The sequence below is a fragment of the Paramisgurnus dabryanus genome, chromosome 22 (assembly GCF_030506205.2).
Source record: "Paramisgurnus dabryanus chromosome 22, PD_genome_1.1, whole genome shotgun sequence".
In the NCBI taxonomy this organism is placed as follows: Eukaryota; Metazoa; Chordata; class Actinopteri; order Cypriniformes; family Cobitidae; genus Paramisgurnus; species Paramisgurnus dabryanus.
This window is the reverse complement of record NC_133358.1, coordinates 1,610,275-1,623,380: the sequence shown is the minus strand read 5'-3', so window position 1 is coordinate 1,623,380 and position 13,106 is coordinate 1,610,275. Positions and strand designations below refer to the sequence as shown.

Genomic DNA, 13,106 nt, shown 5'->3' with positions numbered 1-13,106 from the left:
AGGCTGCACTTGCTGCTCGTGTAGCAGCTTTAAAGGAAAGACATGCTCTTGAAGAACAGGAACAAAAATTAAGGAGAAGAAGGGAGCAGCTTGATTTGGAGGCTGAACTAGCTGCATCTACTGCTAAGCTGGCTGTATTTACATTTTTTTTTAGCAAAAAGGCTCGTCTCAAGGATCTGTAAGTGTTCTAAATTATAATGTTGGAAATGGAAGGAAAACTGGTAATGGGTTAAACCCAACAGCAAAGAAATACAATCGTGGAGCAAGGAAAAAGGTTCAACAACCAGCCTGGTTATTTCCGCCTGCTCAAAAAGTTGATGTGCAACCTAAAACAAGTTGGAGTCAGATTAACACTGCTACAAGCCAACAACATGCTTTCAATTTACAACAGCAAGCAACAGCGGTACAAGGAACATCACAGCATACAAGTGCTCAATTAATGGACAAGCAACATGGAATTGGCAAAAATCCATCTGATGGTATACTTAACATCATGCATAAGCAAAATGAGATCACAACTGCATTGCTTCAACAACAGCGATCAATGTCACTGCCACCAAGAGAAATTCCAATATTTGACGGAGATTCTCTTCAATATGGACACTATTAAGGCTTTTGAACAAGGTGTAGAACAAAAGGCCACTAAAGCAGATTGTTTGTAATACTTGGAACAATTTACTCATGGACAACCACAAGAGCTAATCCGTAGTTGTGAGCACATGGAACCTGAGCGTGGTTACACAGTAGCAAAAAATCTTTTACACAAGCATTTTGGTAATGAGTATAAAATTGCTACTGCTTATATTAAAAAGGCTCCTGCTTGGAAACCTGTAAAATCTGAAGATGTGAAATGCGTGGCTGTTGCAATGTAATGACGGAGCTGCAATACATGCAAGAGATGGATATGCCTGCAAATATGAGAAGTGTTATTTCAAAATTGCCATTTAAGCTGAGGGATCAGTGGAGAGTGACAGCTTATGACATAATGGAAACATGTCAACGCAGAGCTTGTTTTATTGATCTGGTCACATTCATAGAACATAATGTCCGAATTCTTACTGACCCTTTGTTTGGGGATATTCAGGAGTCTTCATTTAGTGTTACTGGAATCAAGACAATGACCAGATTTAAATATCAACCCAAGCAAAGATTGGGAAATACTTTTGCTACCACAATAGCAAACATTGACTCAGTTTCAAGCAGTGAGAATTCATTGGAGGAGTGTGATCAGTTCAATTTAAAGAAGCATAAGGAAAAGCTATACTTTCTCAGGGAAAAGGTAGTTTGCTTTGCATGCTTATGTATTGGACACATGAGCAAAGATTGTAAAGGGCGATTGAATTGCAAGGTTTGTCATCAAACTCATCCTACTGTGCTTCACATTAAAAGGCAATCAGCAGCTGTGAAACAGTCTTCATCTGGTAACAAGTTGGTTTCTTCTAAGACATGTGGTCATACAGGGGTCAGTAAAGACCGATGTACACTATCCATTCTCCCTGTACAAGTTAAATCTGTTAAAGGAAACCAGGTTACACAAACATATGCATTTCCTACTGCTACAGTAAACCACATTGCTGTGTGCAAATTGGAGGAAATGTTAATTAATCAGTACAATCATGACTTCAATGGAAGCATCGTGAAGAAAGAAATGTCAAGGGAAGACATCAGGTTTATGGAGATCATGGAGCAGTCAGCAGTACTGCAAGATGGGAAATATTGTTTACAGTTGTCATTTAAGACCAAAGAAGTCCATCTGCCAAACAACTTTGCTGTGGTAAAGCAACGAGTTCTTGGTTTGAAGAAAAGATTTCTTAAGGACCATGATTTGTACCAGGAATGTACAGGATACATGAATGACATCATCAGCAAGGCATATGCAGAACAAGTACCTCAAGAAGAGCTGCACTGTGAAATTGGGAAAGTATGGTATATCCATAACATTTCAAGGAACATCGTTGAACACCAAGCTTCTACAGGGTCCTAATCTTACCACCACCTTGCTTGGAGTTCTTAGTTGCTTTAGTCAGGAACCCGTAGCCTTCATGGGAGATATTCAGGCAATATTCCATCAAGTGAAGGTGGCTAACGAAGAACGGAATTGTCTTCGCTTTCTCTGGTGGCCAGATGGAAACATTTCTGAGAGACTTGTGGAATATAGGATGACCGTACATTTATTTGGTGCAGTCTCCTCTCCGAGTTGTGCAAGTTATGCATTGAGGAAAACTGCAGAAGACAACCAACTTGAATTTCCAGCTCATGTAATCCAATCTGTCAGACCTATTTTCTATTTGGATGACTGTTTGAAGAGCTCGGCTACAGAAAAAGAGGCTATAAAGACGATGAGGGCTCTTATTGATCTTTGTCAGAAAGGGGGATTCATTTTGGAAAAATGGATCAGCAATAGCCGTGCAGTGTTGCAGACCATCTCAGTGGAACAAAGGGCCAAAGATCTGAAGGAGTTGGATTTAGACAGAGATAAACTGCCACTTGAAAGAGCATTGGGCTTACAATGGTGTGTAGAAACAGATTCCTTCAAATTCAAGTTGGAGGTAAAACAGCAGTCCCTAACTAGACGTGGCATGCTATCAGTCACCAGCTCTGTGTACGATCCTCTGGGGTTTGTGGCGTTGAGCACCAGATGGCTTGGAGGTCCAACCTTCTTCTGGTCACATGAGCAGGATTGGCCTGTAAGCAAAGTAAAGGTCTCAATAGATGCTGAGGACGAAGAAGTCAAACGAGAAACCACAGTAAATGCCATTTGTGTGAATGAAGTGTCTAATCCTACTGAACAACTAATCACTTACTTTTCTGAGTGGAGGAGGCTTAAAATATCAGTGGCCTGGTTTCTCAGGTTGAAGATGATTTTGTTGGACAAAATTCGCTTGAGAAAGAATCAGAACCCTACAAATGCTAATCATGCAAAGAACAGTGGTTTACAGTCTGAAGCATCAAAGGTCACTGCAATACCGACAAGTCTTGGTTTGACACTGGACGATTTACTGGGAGCAGAAGCAGCAATCATTTACTATTGCCAGCGAAGGAAATTCAATAAGGAAATTTCAACTCAGATCAGCATGTTTCTATGCTTATTCTAAAGCATGTACATGAAAGTTTGGGTCACAGTAGACGAACTCATACTTTATCTACAGTTCGGAGGAAATTTTGGATTACTAACTCCCACTCCGCTGTTAGAAAAATTATAAATGGGTGTGGCTTTTGTAGACGCCACAATAGAAGACCAGTTGAACAACAGATGGCAGATCTTCCAAAGGAGAGGATACTTCCTGATCTACCACCATTTACAAATACTGGTGTAGATTATTTTGGACCTTTGGAAGTAAAGAATGGAAGAGTTACCTCTAAAAGATACAGAGTCATATTCACCTGTATCGCAAGCAGGGCAATCCATCTTGAGGTAGCAAGCTCACTGGAAACCGATGCATGTATCAATGCATTACGTCGGTTTATTAGCAGGAGAGGACAAGTAGAACATCAAAGATCAGATAATGGTACAAACTTCGTTGGGGCACGAAGAGAACTGAAGGAGGCTGTTGTTGCACTAAATTATGACAAAATTCAAGGAGTGTTGTCACAGGTTGGAATTCATTGGAGTTTTAATCCACCAGCAGGTTCACATCCTGGTGGTATATTGGAAAGAATGATAAGATCTGTAAAAGAGGTACTAAGTTCTGTTCTGCAGCAACAAAGAGTGGACGATGAGGGACTTCACACAGTTCTCTCCATTTTGAATGATCGACCTATTACTAAGCTATCGGACAATCCTACACTGTAAACCCAAATGCTCAAAATAATTAAATTGATTGAGTAGTATAAACTTAATTTTCTAAAAAAGTTCTACTAACTCAAATGTTTTTCGTTTCTGAGACTTTTTTAAATTGTGAGTAAATTAAACTCAATATTTTTAATTTACTGAAACTATTTGCAGATTAAGTTGATTTTCACTTAAGAGTATAATTTCAATGTACTTATTTTTGTTGTTTCAACTGTCAAGCGTCTGACATCAGTAACGTGTGCGTGCGTGTGTCAGTGTCATTAAATAACATAAATTTTAAAATGGTTAACATTTAAAATATACACACACATTCACTTCAAATTAGGGTCTCAGAATTGTAATTTCATTGACCATGCCAGTGGGTTCAACATTAGATGTTTATTTGAATTTATCACAGATAACATTAATATACGTTTGAAAAAAGTTTAATTTTGAATTAGGTTAGGTCCATCATTTTATTGGCTTACGACACTCACGTGGTCCAAGATCAGCGCGTGCGTGAGAACCGGAATGCGCAACGTGGGAATGACGTTGCCGGCTTGGCGGCACAATTGACTGCATTCGAACTTCAAGCTGTCGGCAGTAATCAGCACCATCGGCTTCACGGTAAGTGTTAAATGTGGCTTCACGGTAAGTGTTAAATGTGTTTTTTCTAATGAACAGTTGATTGCGTCCCCCGCGATACAAAAAAACAGCCGTTGCCAATGTTGTCTGATGTGGACATAAAGTAAATAACCTGGAAACACCGAAGTCGCGTTGCCGTGGCGGCTGGGTTTTGGATAAACAGTCGCTTTCCTTTAGTGGGAAACACGTCAGTACTGCCCCGCATGGTCTCGCTTTTCTCGCGTGTGTGATTAAACATTAAAGTGTAATGTGTGTGATTCGGAAGGGAGAAGCAGCATATTCAGATCAACCTATGGCGGTCAGCATTTTTATAACCTGTCCCTGTTATCAACTGTTTGGATATATAAGCACGAACATAGTTCGTATGTAAATAAACACATGGTTAGAAAGACATAAGCTGTGCATGCGCTGTGTGTGTGATAAAATATAGCCAAAATCTCAGTTCTTTATGGTGTGTGTTTATCATCGATGTCTTGGTTATGAAACAGAACTGACAACAAAAGCAGAAAATATATAAAGACGCAAGATGCATGTAATGATAATCACTTAATCAGACCGTAGAAATGGGTCTAAAGTTTCAACTTTTGCTGCCTTTGGGGGCCCTATCTTGCACCCAGCGCAATTGACTTTGTCAGTGACGCATGTATCATTTGTATTTTGCGCCGGCGCACAGCGGGGTTTTTCCCTCCACAGATGCACGTCAGCAAACTAGGGAATGAACTTGCGCTCCCTGGGCGGTTCAGCGCAAAAAGGAGGCGTGTTGCGGCGCAAACCATCTCTTATGCTATTTTGCAGTTTCAAAAAACAATTGCGCTACTAACCAAAAAAAACTAGTCTAAAGTCAGTGGCGCGTTGCGCGTGGTTCATTATGCTATTTCAAGGGCGCATGCTTGACCATAATGTATAGCGTGCACAACGCGCATACACTTTGCTTATCTAATCTACACAGATGCAACAGTTATTTTTGCAAATCATAAATTGTTACACTTAAAAATATTAATACACGAGATAAGGGGAATCATAGTGGTGAGCATTGTGGTGATAGTTTTTATTTATTCTCATGCAAATAACGATTAAAATATTTTCATAACTTTGTTGTGTGGCTGTATTACGTTTATTTTATGTAAATAATAGTTAAAATGTTTTCATAAGAAACCTTAATGTATATGAACTTGATTTGTAAAAGTACTTTGGGGTTGGACCTTGCTTGCGTTTCTTGGGTCCGATTTCAAAGCCCCCAAACCCTTTCAGCGGTGAGGGTGGACGCAGCGATGTCCTCTGCTGGCGTCAAGTCCTGAGGCAGATCCACCTCCCGTTACACGGCGTGCCCGATTTATGCTGGCAAGCGTGGGATTCCCCCGTACAAGAACGTCGGTCTCCTCGGCTGTGAACCGCTCCTGGCGTGCGCCTGGTAAATCCGTCATAATAATAGCAACCCGCCATGGAACTTGCGCCCTTGCGTTTAAAGGGAATGTTGGCTAGCGTTCTGATTGGTTTATTTGACGTTACGCCCAAACCACACCTATGAATAATGAACCTACTTCAGACCAACCCCTTATTGATTTGCGCCCGGCGCAAGAGTTATTTCTCACGCCGGGAAAATAGCAACAGCGCCCAAGATCCGCCCACAAACTCACTTGCGCGTTGCGCTTCGCACTTGCGTTTCAGATCGTTAAAATAGAGCCCTACATGTGTTCGGAAGTTCAATAATCATGTAAACTGTTGGTTAACTTATACGTTACTCAGTATTAAGTATGAGGAATTCTACTCAAACTGTTTCAAGTTCTCCTGATTTAATGGAGCTATACACTTGCTAACATGCATTTTGTTTGCCTTTCAGGTGGCTGGCTGCAAAATGATTTGGAAGTGTAAGTTGTGCTCATCTTCTTTTACTGACAGATTGCAAATATTTAAAGGGACACTTCACCCATTTGCATTAAGCTTTGTATAGTTAGAACATGTTTTTCAATGGTCGTGCATCATTTTCTCAGTTGCCACGGAGAAATACAGATTTCAGTGTTGCACTTCCTTCTTTCAATGATGTAAAAATCATCATTTTGCATCATTGAAAGCAGGAAGTCCAATATCTTTGTTGAGGGGGTGAGACCATAGATATGTATAAAGGCTAGATTTCTCGCCCGTGCTGCTGGCCAATTGAGTGGAACGTCCGCATTTTGGCGGCCATCTTACCACATGACGCTCACTCGTAGCATTGAGTTTTAACGGTATAGGTACTTTTAAATTACCATAACTTGCTTAATTTTGTACAGATTTTCAAACGGTTTGTTATAAACGTCAAAGATGTACCTATGACACTGCATGCTTATACTAAAAAAATAGAAAAAATTCATGAAAAATGTTGAAGCATCCAGAATTATAGCCCCGTTAATAATGTTTGTAAGAAACCAAACCGTTTGAAAATTGGTATAGCATTGAGCAAGTTATGGTCATTTAAAAGTACCTGCACCATTAAACTCAATGCTCAGAGTGAGCGAACTGTCTGAGGTAAGATGGCCGCCAGGTGAGGACGTTAGAGACTCTGCCGTAAGACATCTAGCCTTTATACATATCTATGGGTGAGACTACAAACACTCCTTTTCTCGGTCAAATAGGAACCAAATTTGAAATGAATGTTACATTTCAACTACAAATATGACACACTTTCATTAAAGATTTATATTTCATCCTCTTCACTTATAAGAAAGAGGATGCAGACAGCATTTGACCTGCAGCAACAGACCATAGTGAAGACATGCCCACCAGTGAAAAACCTTATGGAACTCTGGCCTGCACTCAAATAGAGTCTGAGGTAATGTGTAGTGGCACTTTTTCTTGTTATTCCTTTCCTGATAACCTATACCACATTCAGGGGCTGTTTTATGCTTTATGGGAGGGTTAGATTTACCAGATTCACATAATTATGTGAATATGATGTTGTCTTTGTTTAAAAATGTAGGTGTATTTAGACTTCCAACGAATTACAATACAGAACCTGCCCAACATATTCTGCTCTGAGCTTGACCGACATCTTCTTTCTGAAAAAAGTCATCAGTCTAGAAAGACAACCAAAATTGGGAAGACATCAAATGCTTTGACTGAAATCCTAAGAATCTACGATTAACAGGTAAAGATATTGTTAAATATTTTATGGGTGTAATTCTTAATTGAAAGAGGAAAGTTGAAAAGCATTTGACAAGTTTAATGATTCAATTTTGAATGCTACATTTTCTTCACTTATTTGTCTGATTGCATTACAAGTTTAACATTTACAGTTCAGTTATGTTCCATGGTGTTTTATCATTATAGGAGGTACGTGACATACACACCAAGTGTATCACTGCTCTTCATCTCCTTCCAGTCTATCAACATGAGGACGTCTCAGGGTTCTTCAGGACCTGCACAGTGAGTGTTTTTTTTTTTTTTTGGAAAATATACACTACTATTATTAGAAGAACATGTTTTTCATGATTTTACATTTCCTTTGGTGTGTAAGTGTGTATTAGTACATGTTAATGATATGCAAAATGTACAAATCCCAATGTAAACAATGACGTGAGTTATTGTGTCCAACTTAAATCTCTTTTCTTTTATTACAACAAACACATGGATTGTACGCAACAGTTTACTTCCTAAGCCTGTTGATCTGGACTCGACGGTCATTATCATAATCCCGCCCGCTTATGTTTTCATATTTAAAGAATTTACTACTGACTACACCACAGTGTTTCCCATACATAGGCTCTACTTGGGCGCTGCGCCCAGGTAAATTGCGACCCGCCCAGGAAAAAAAAAATCACTTTACGAATTTCCGTATTTTCTGAACTCGACTGGATGACCCGTGTTTTGTTGAGCGAGAGAGAGAGAGAGAGAGAGATGGGTGGGGGTCGGGTGACCGTGAAGATGATGTACGCGTCATAAACTCATCATCCAGCACGGCAAACTGGATCAACTGCTGCACATACGGAGCAGCCAGGGAACTACACTGCAACCAAAATGGTCGCATATGCTTATAGCATCTAAGTTGGCTTCATTTTGCGTGCAAGCACGTTGTGTCTCTCCTGTTGAGTGTCCGTTCACGTGCTCTCTGTTTCTCAATGAATTTGGGTGCGACGCGAAGCAACCTCAGTGTCACATTGTATCCTTTCATGTTTCTGAACTTGAGCAGAGTTTTACCATTAGAGGTCTTTTTTCACTGAGGACGCGGGACCCGTACGGTTCCGGGTTTATATTTTAAATGGTCAGTCGGGTCGGTCCTAGTTCATTACTTCGGGTCCCAAGTCTGATTAATATTGTGTGTAAAACCCGAGTCCATCGGAGAACGGCCACGAGCGCTACCGCGCTAAAGCTCGAGTGCTGTTTCAGACCACGCGCCGCTTCATTTTCTTTATCCCATTTTTTTATAATCTTATTATTAATAGACCATATCTTTACTAAAATCTAAACAGTTTGCACAGAGATTGTAGCAAAAAGCAGTGCTAATTCTGAACGAGCAAAGCTCTAGCTGACTCAGGATATAAAAAACGCAAAGCTGCAATGTAAAGTCTGTCATCGGGACAGCAAGTAGACTTTTAAATCTGAAATAATTAGTGGATTAAGCTTTTTTTAATCGGCAAAAGAGTAATAGAAAGCAGAAGCAGTAAAAGTGCCTATCTAATAGAAATTATTACCATTATAACATCAGTCACATTTATAATCTATAGACCTGCACTGTCTATTAATAGGCTATATACATAGTATTGTATATATTGAGTTTGATAAAAGGGGTCATCAAATTACTTCATATATCAGTGCAAAAACAAAGTGTTTTCGTGGTGCTTTGACAAACAGTGTAAGCTTTGTTTATGGCAAAGAAAGTTTGGGGTGGTTAGATTAATGAACTATAATGTGAAATTAATATTAATGTTTAATAAATCAAAGAATTGTGTTGTGTCACACATTATTAGTTCTTTGTCCCATGTATAGTAGACCATTTTTTGTCGGTGGATAATGATTGCCCTTTTCACCAGCTACCACCACAAGTAAATGTCAGATCTATGGGAAACACTGAACCATGATTCAAACACAAGTTTTGAGCAGTGCAGAGTAGCGCTGGTTGTTTGTCGCTTCTACGATCACAAATGCAGGCATGGTTTTAACGTTTTAGTATCCTTACCTTACCAATCTGTTATGTTCTGCGTAACAAACAAGCGCTATTCTGAACTGCACAAAACTCGTGATTGAGTCATGGTTAAGTCTTCTTTAAATCTTTAAAAATTCTTTACAGGCTGTGAGTCAGAAACAGGCGGGATTATGATAATGACCGTCGTTGTTCACGTCAACAGGCCATGGAAGTAAACTGTTGCCTACAATCCATGTGTTTGTAGTAGTCAAGAAAAGAGATTTAAGTTGGAGAGGATAACTTGCGTCATCGATTACTTAACATGTACTAATACACACTGACAACCCCCCCAAAAAATTTAAATCATGAATCGGATAATAGGTGCTCTTTAAACAAGATAAGGCATTTATCTTTATGTTTTTGAGCATATTATCAACTTGGATGTACTGGTAGCTTGGCTGGCTCCTTTAGAACACTGATGTGTTCCTTGTTCACACATCTTTTAAAATCACTTTCTGTCTGTTGTTCTGTAGCAATATTGTTTGTTTAACATATGTCATGACTAGATTAATGCCTTTATTTTTGCACTAAACCTGCTGTAAATAATTGAAAATTTTTCAAAAATTAATTAATAAAAAACTATTTACCCTTGGTATTTGCCATGTGTAACCAGTTTTTGCTTTAATATCTGTTTTATTTTGCAGGACACATCTGATGAGCCAGAGCTTTAAGATGTTGTAAAGGCCCTCCTTACAGTCATCATAGATGACGACACAAGTCCAGTTCACTTCCAGCCTGAGAAAATCTGTCATCGTTGAAAGCGAGATTTGGTCAACCTCTACATTTACTGATGCCTTTCTGGTAATGTTTGGACTGATCTATGCACTACACCTCAGCTATCCCAGGCGACTGACAACACACTTGAATTCACTCAAATGTTACTTTGCCTTGATGATGGAAAAGTGTCATCCAAGTAACAGTCTCTCAAAAAGGACTTGATGTGTATGTAGAAATGTATCTAAAAATGTGTTTTCTTCACAATATGCACAATGTGCCTTTGTATTTTCAAACGGTATTTGTGACTTGAATTGTTGTTTGTGTTGGTCTCTTAAATTGACACTGCCATTTTAAATGGAAAGGGCAAAAATTTTGTGAAACACAATGTAATTCAAACTGTTTAAGTTGTCTGTACTCAAAATATTTGAGGCAACGAGTTGTGTTTTTTTGAGTTTTGTGTGTCAAAGGTTTTGAGTAATGTGTAATAAAAAAAAAACTGAACAAAAATAAAAACATTGAGTTTACATAACTTAAAAGTGCTTCTTTGTGTACTTATTTTTTTTTTTTAGTAATGTTAACTTAATGCCATGAGTCAATGTAACTGAATATTACTGAGTAGACTTTAATAAGAACTTTTAATTTAATTATAATCAAAAGGTTTATGTTACAAGTAATCAAAATATTTAACCTCTAAAAGAAATTGTGTTTTAAGTTCATGAACTTAAAAATTTTGAGGCAACGAGTTGCCTTAATTTTTTTGAGTTCTGCTTACTAATTTGGGTTTACAGTGTAATGATCTGGAGCCGCTTACACCTAATCATCTTCTTCTCTTGAAAGGGAAACCAGCTCTACCACCTGGTGTGTTTGAACCACACGACCAGTATGTGAGAAAACGATGGAGACAGGTGCAATATCTTTCTGATCTGTTCTGGAAAAGATGGCTACATGAATATCTGTCTTTACTTCAAGAAAGACAAAAATGGAATCAGAAAAGAAGGAATTTGGTGGTTGGAGATATTGTAGTTATTATGGATTCTTCAGCTCCTCGTGGTTCCTGGGCTCTTGGCAAGGTCCTAGAGGTTTTTCCAGATAAGCATGGTCTTGTACGTTCAGTAAAATTGCAGACCAAAACTAGCATTATTGAAAGACCAATAACTAAACTTTGTTTTGTACATGAAGTTTAGATTTAGATTAGTTTGTTTTTGGGTGTGTTGTAATGTTTGGCTCCTTTTTATTATTCATTGTATTTGAATTGTTATGTTTGTTCACCATAAACAATTAGGGGTCGGTGTGTAGGAGCCAAAATGTGTTATTCTGTTTAACCATTGTGTGGCACTTTGACTCTTTACATTTTGCATAAAGGTGACCTTCCTATTGTTATGGGCAGGTGGTTTGACCTGGAAGGGCAAAAGGTTTTTGACTGCAACAGCGCGAATGATGACTGTATACGTTTGCCTCGCTGTGTTTATATTTAATGCTAAATTGGATATTATATATTATGTGGAGCAATAAAACAACGTATAATGATGCAACAGAAGAATGGACTTCTCGTTTTTCATGGAGACGTATAATGAGAGGTAAACAACATTACCATCAACGCAAGAATGCGCGTCTACCAGTATTCCGGAATTGATTAACTTTAGTAGCTTAAAATAATAGATTTAGCTCCTACACCCATATTAACAAACACACACATGGAAATACCTGTGTTGTTTACGGAGAAATCAAGGCAGGTCAGGGGCTGTCAAAAAATCTACTCTGTCTGGATCGTTGCGGAGAAGTCTGTACAAGTCCAGAACGGGAATTGCACCTGCTTGGCAGGGTAAGTGACTGGCTAACTGAACAATACAGCTAACGTAACATTTTACAATAGTATACAGATAAGCTTTTTCAAAACTGCCAATTATTCAGTTGTTAAAATGTCTAACTGGATTTATGCAGCAATGGAGAGGTGTGTAGCTATGTGGGTACGATTTTGGTGGCTGTGGAGCAATGTTTCCATGATGAACTTCAGAGTGGCCCATCTGTCACATCTAAACCTAGCGTTTGGTCACGGGGTATGAAGAAGGGAAGCATTTAAACAATTAGTATATATTTTGTATAATATATTCTAAAACACAACATTGAATATATTTATTAATTATATTGTAGTCATTTTAAATATCAGTGTGAATGAAAATTAGCTAAAACGTTAACTTAAATAACTCAAGTTAATCATATTGTAGTGTTCCTTCATTTTGAATAATGCATATTTTAAATATCCTTTCAGGCTGATACACTACCAGTGGCCCAGTGCAATTTCTCAAAACATGGCAAGAAGATTAGACTGCAAGCTCCCCTCTGCCTTCCCCCAGTAAATCATGATGGGTCACCAAAAAAGCTTTTTAAAGCCCTGAAAGTAAGTTATAGTTCATATATCTCCAACAAATCAACCAATTTGTCTAATTTATACCACAGACCTGTTGAATGCCTTATTCTAATTGGTTGAGATATGTTCCACTGGTGTTGATTATTATTTTTCTGTAAAACGCACTATGCACACCTGACCTGTCAAAGGTGTACGGAACAAGGTGGTAATGGCATGGTAACTGTGGTACAAGTGGAATAATTGACTCCGGTCCTTTGAATTATTTGAAAATAATGCACAACCGCAGTGTAACTACCACTTTGGGTGTGCATTACTTTTGAATAATTAAATGGCACATTTTCAATTATTCCTTATGTAAAAGATTATGTAAAAGATTAGTATGTAAGGTATTTTCATCATTTCTTTTTTAGGAAGTTGTGCCATACTGTACTCTCTTTTCTGTCATG

The 13,106-nt window shown here is 38.5% G+C and overlaps 1 long non-coding RNA gene across 1 annotated transcript; it reads left to right on the top strand.

Annotated features, from left to right (window-relative positions):
- The first annotated feature begins 7,118 nt into the window (after positions 1-7,118).
- LOC135777798 (uncharacterized) lies at positions 7,119-10,646 on the top strand. The gene is made up of 4 exons (XR_010544349.1): positions 7,119-7,226; positions 7,374-7,541; positions 7,724-7,819; positions 10,220-10,646. It is a non-coding gene; the product is annotated as an uncharacterized lncRNA (long non-coding RNA).
- The last annotated feature ends 2,460 nt before the right edge of the window (positions 10,647-13,106 follow it).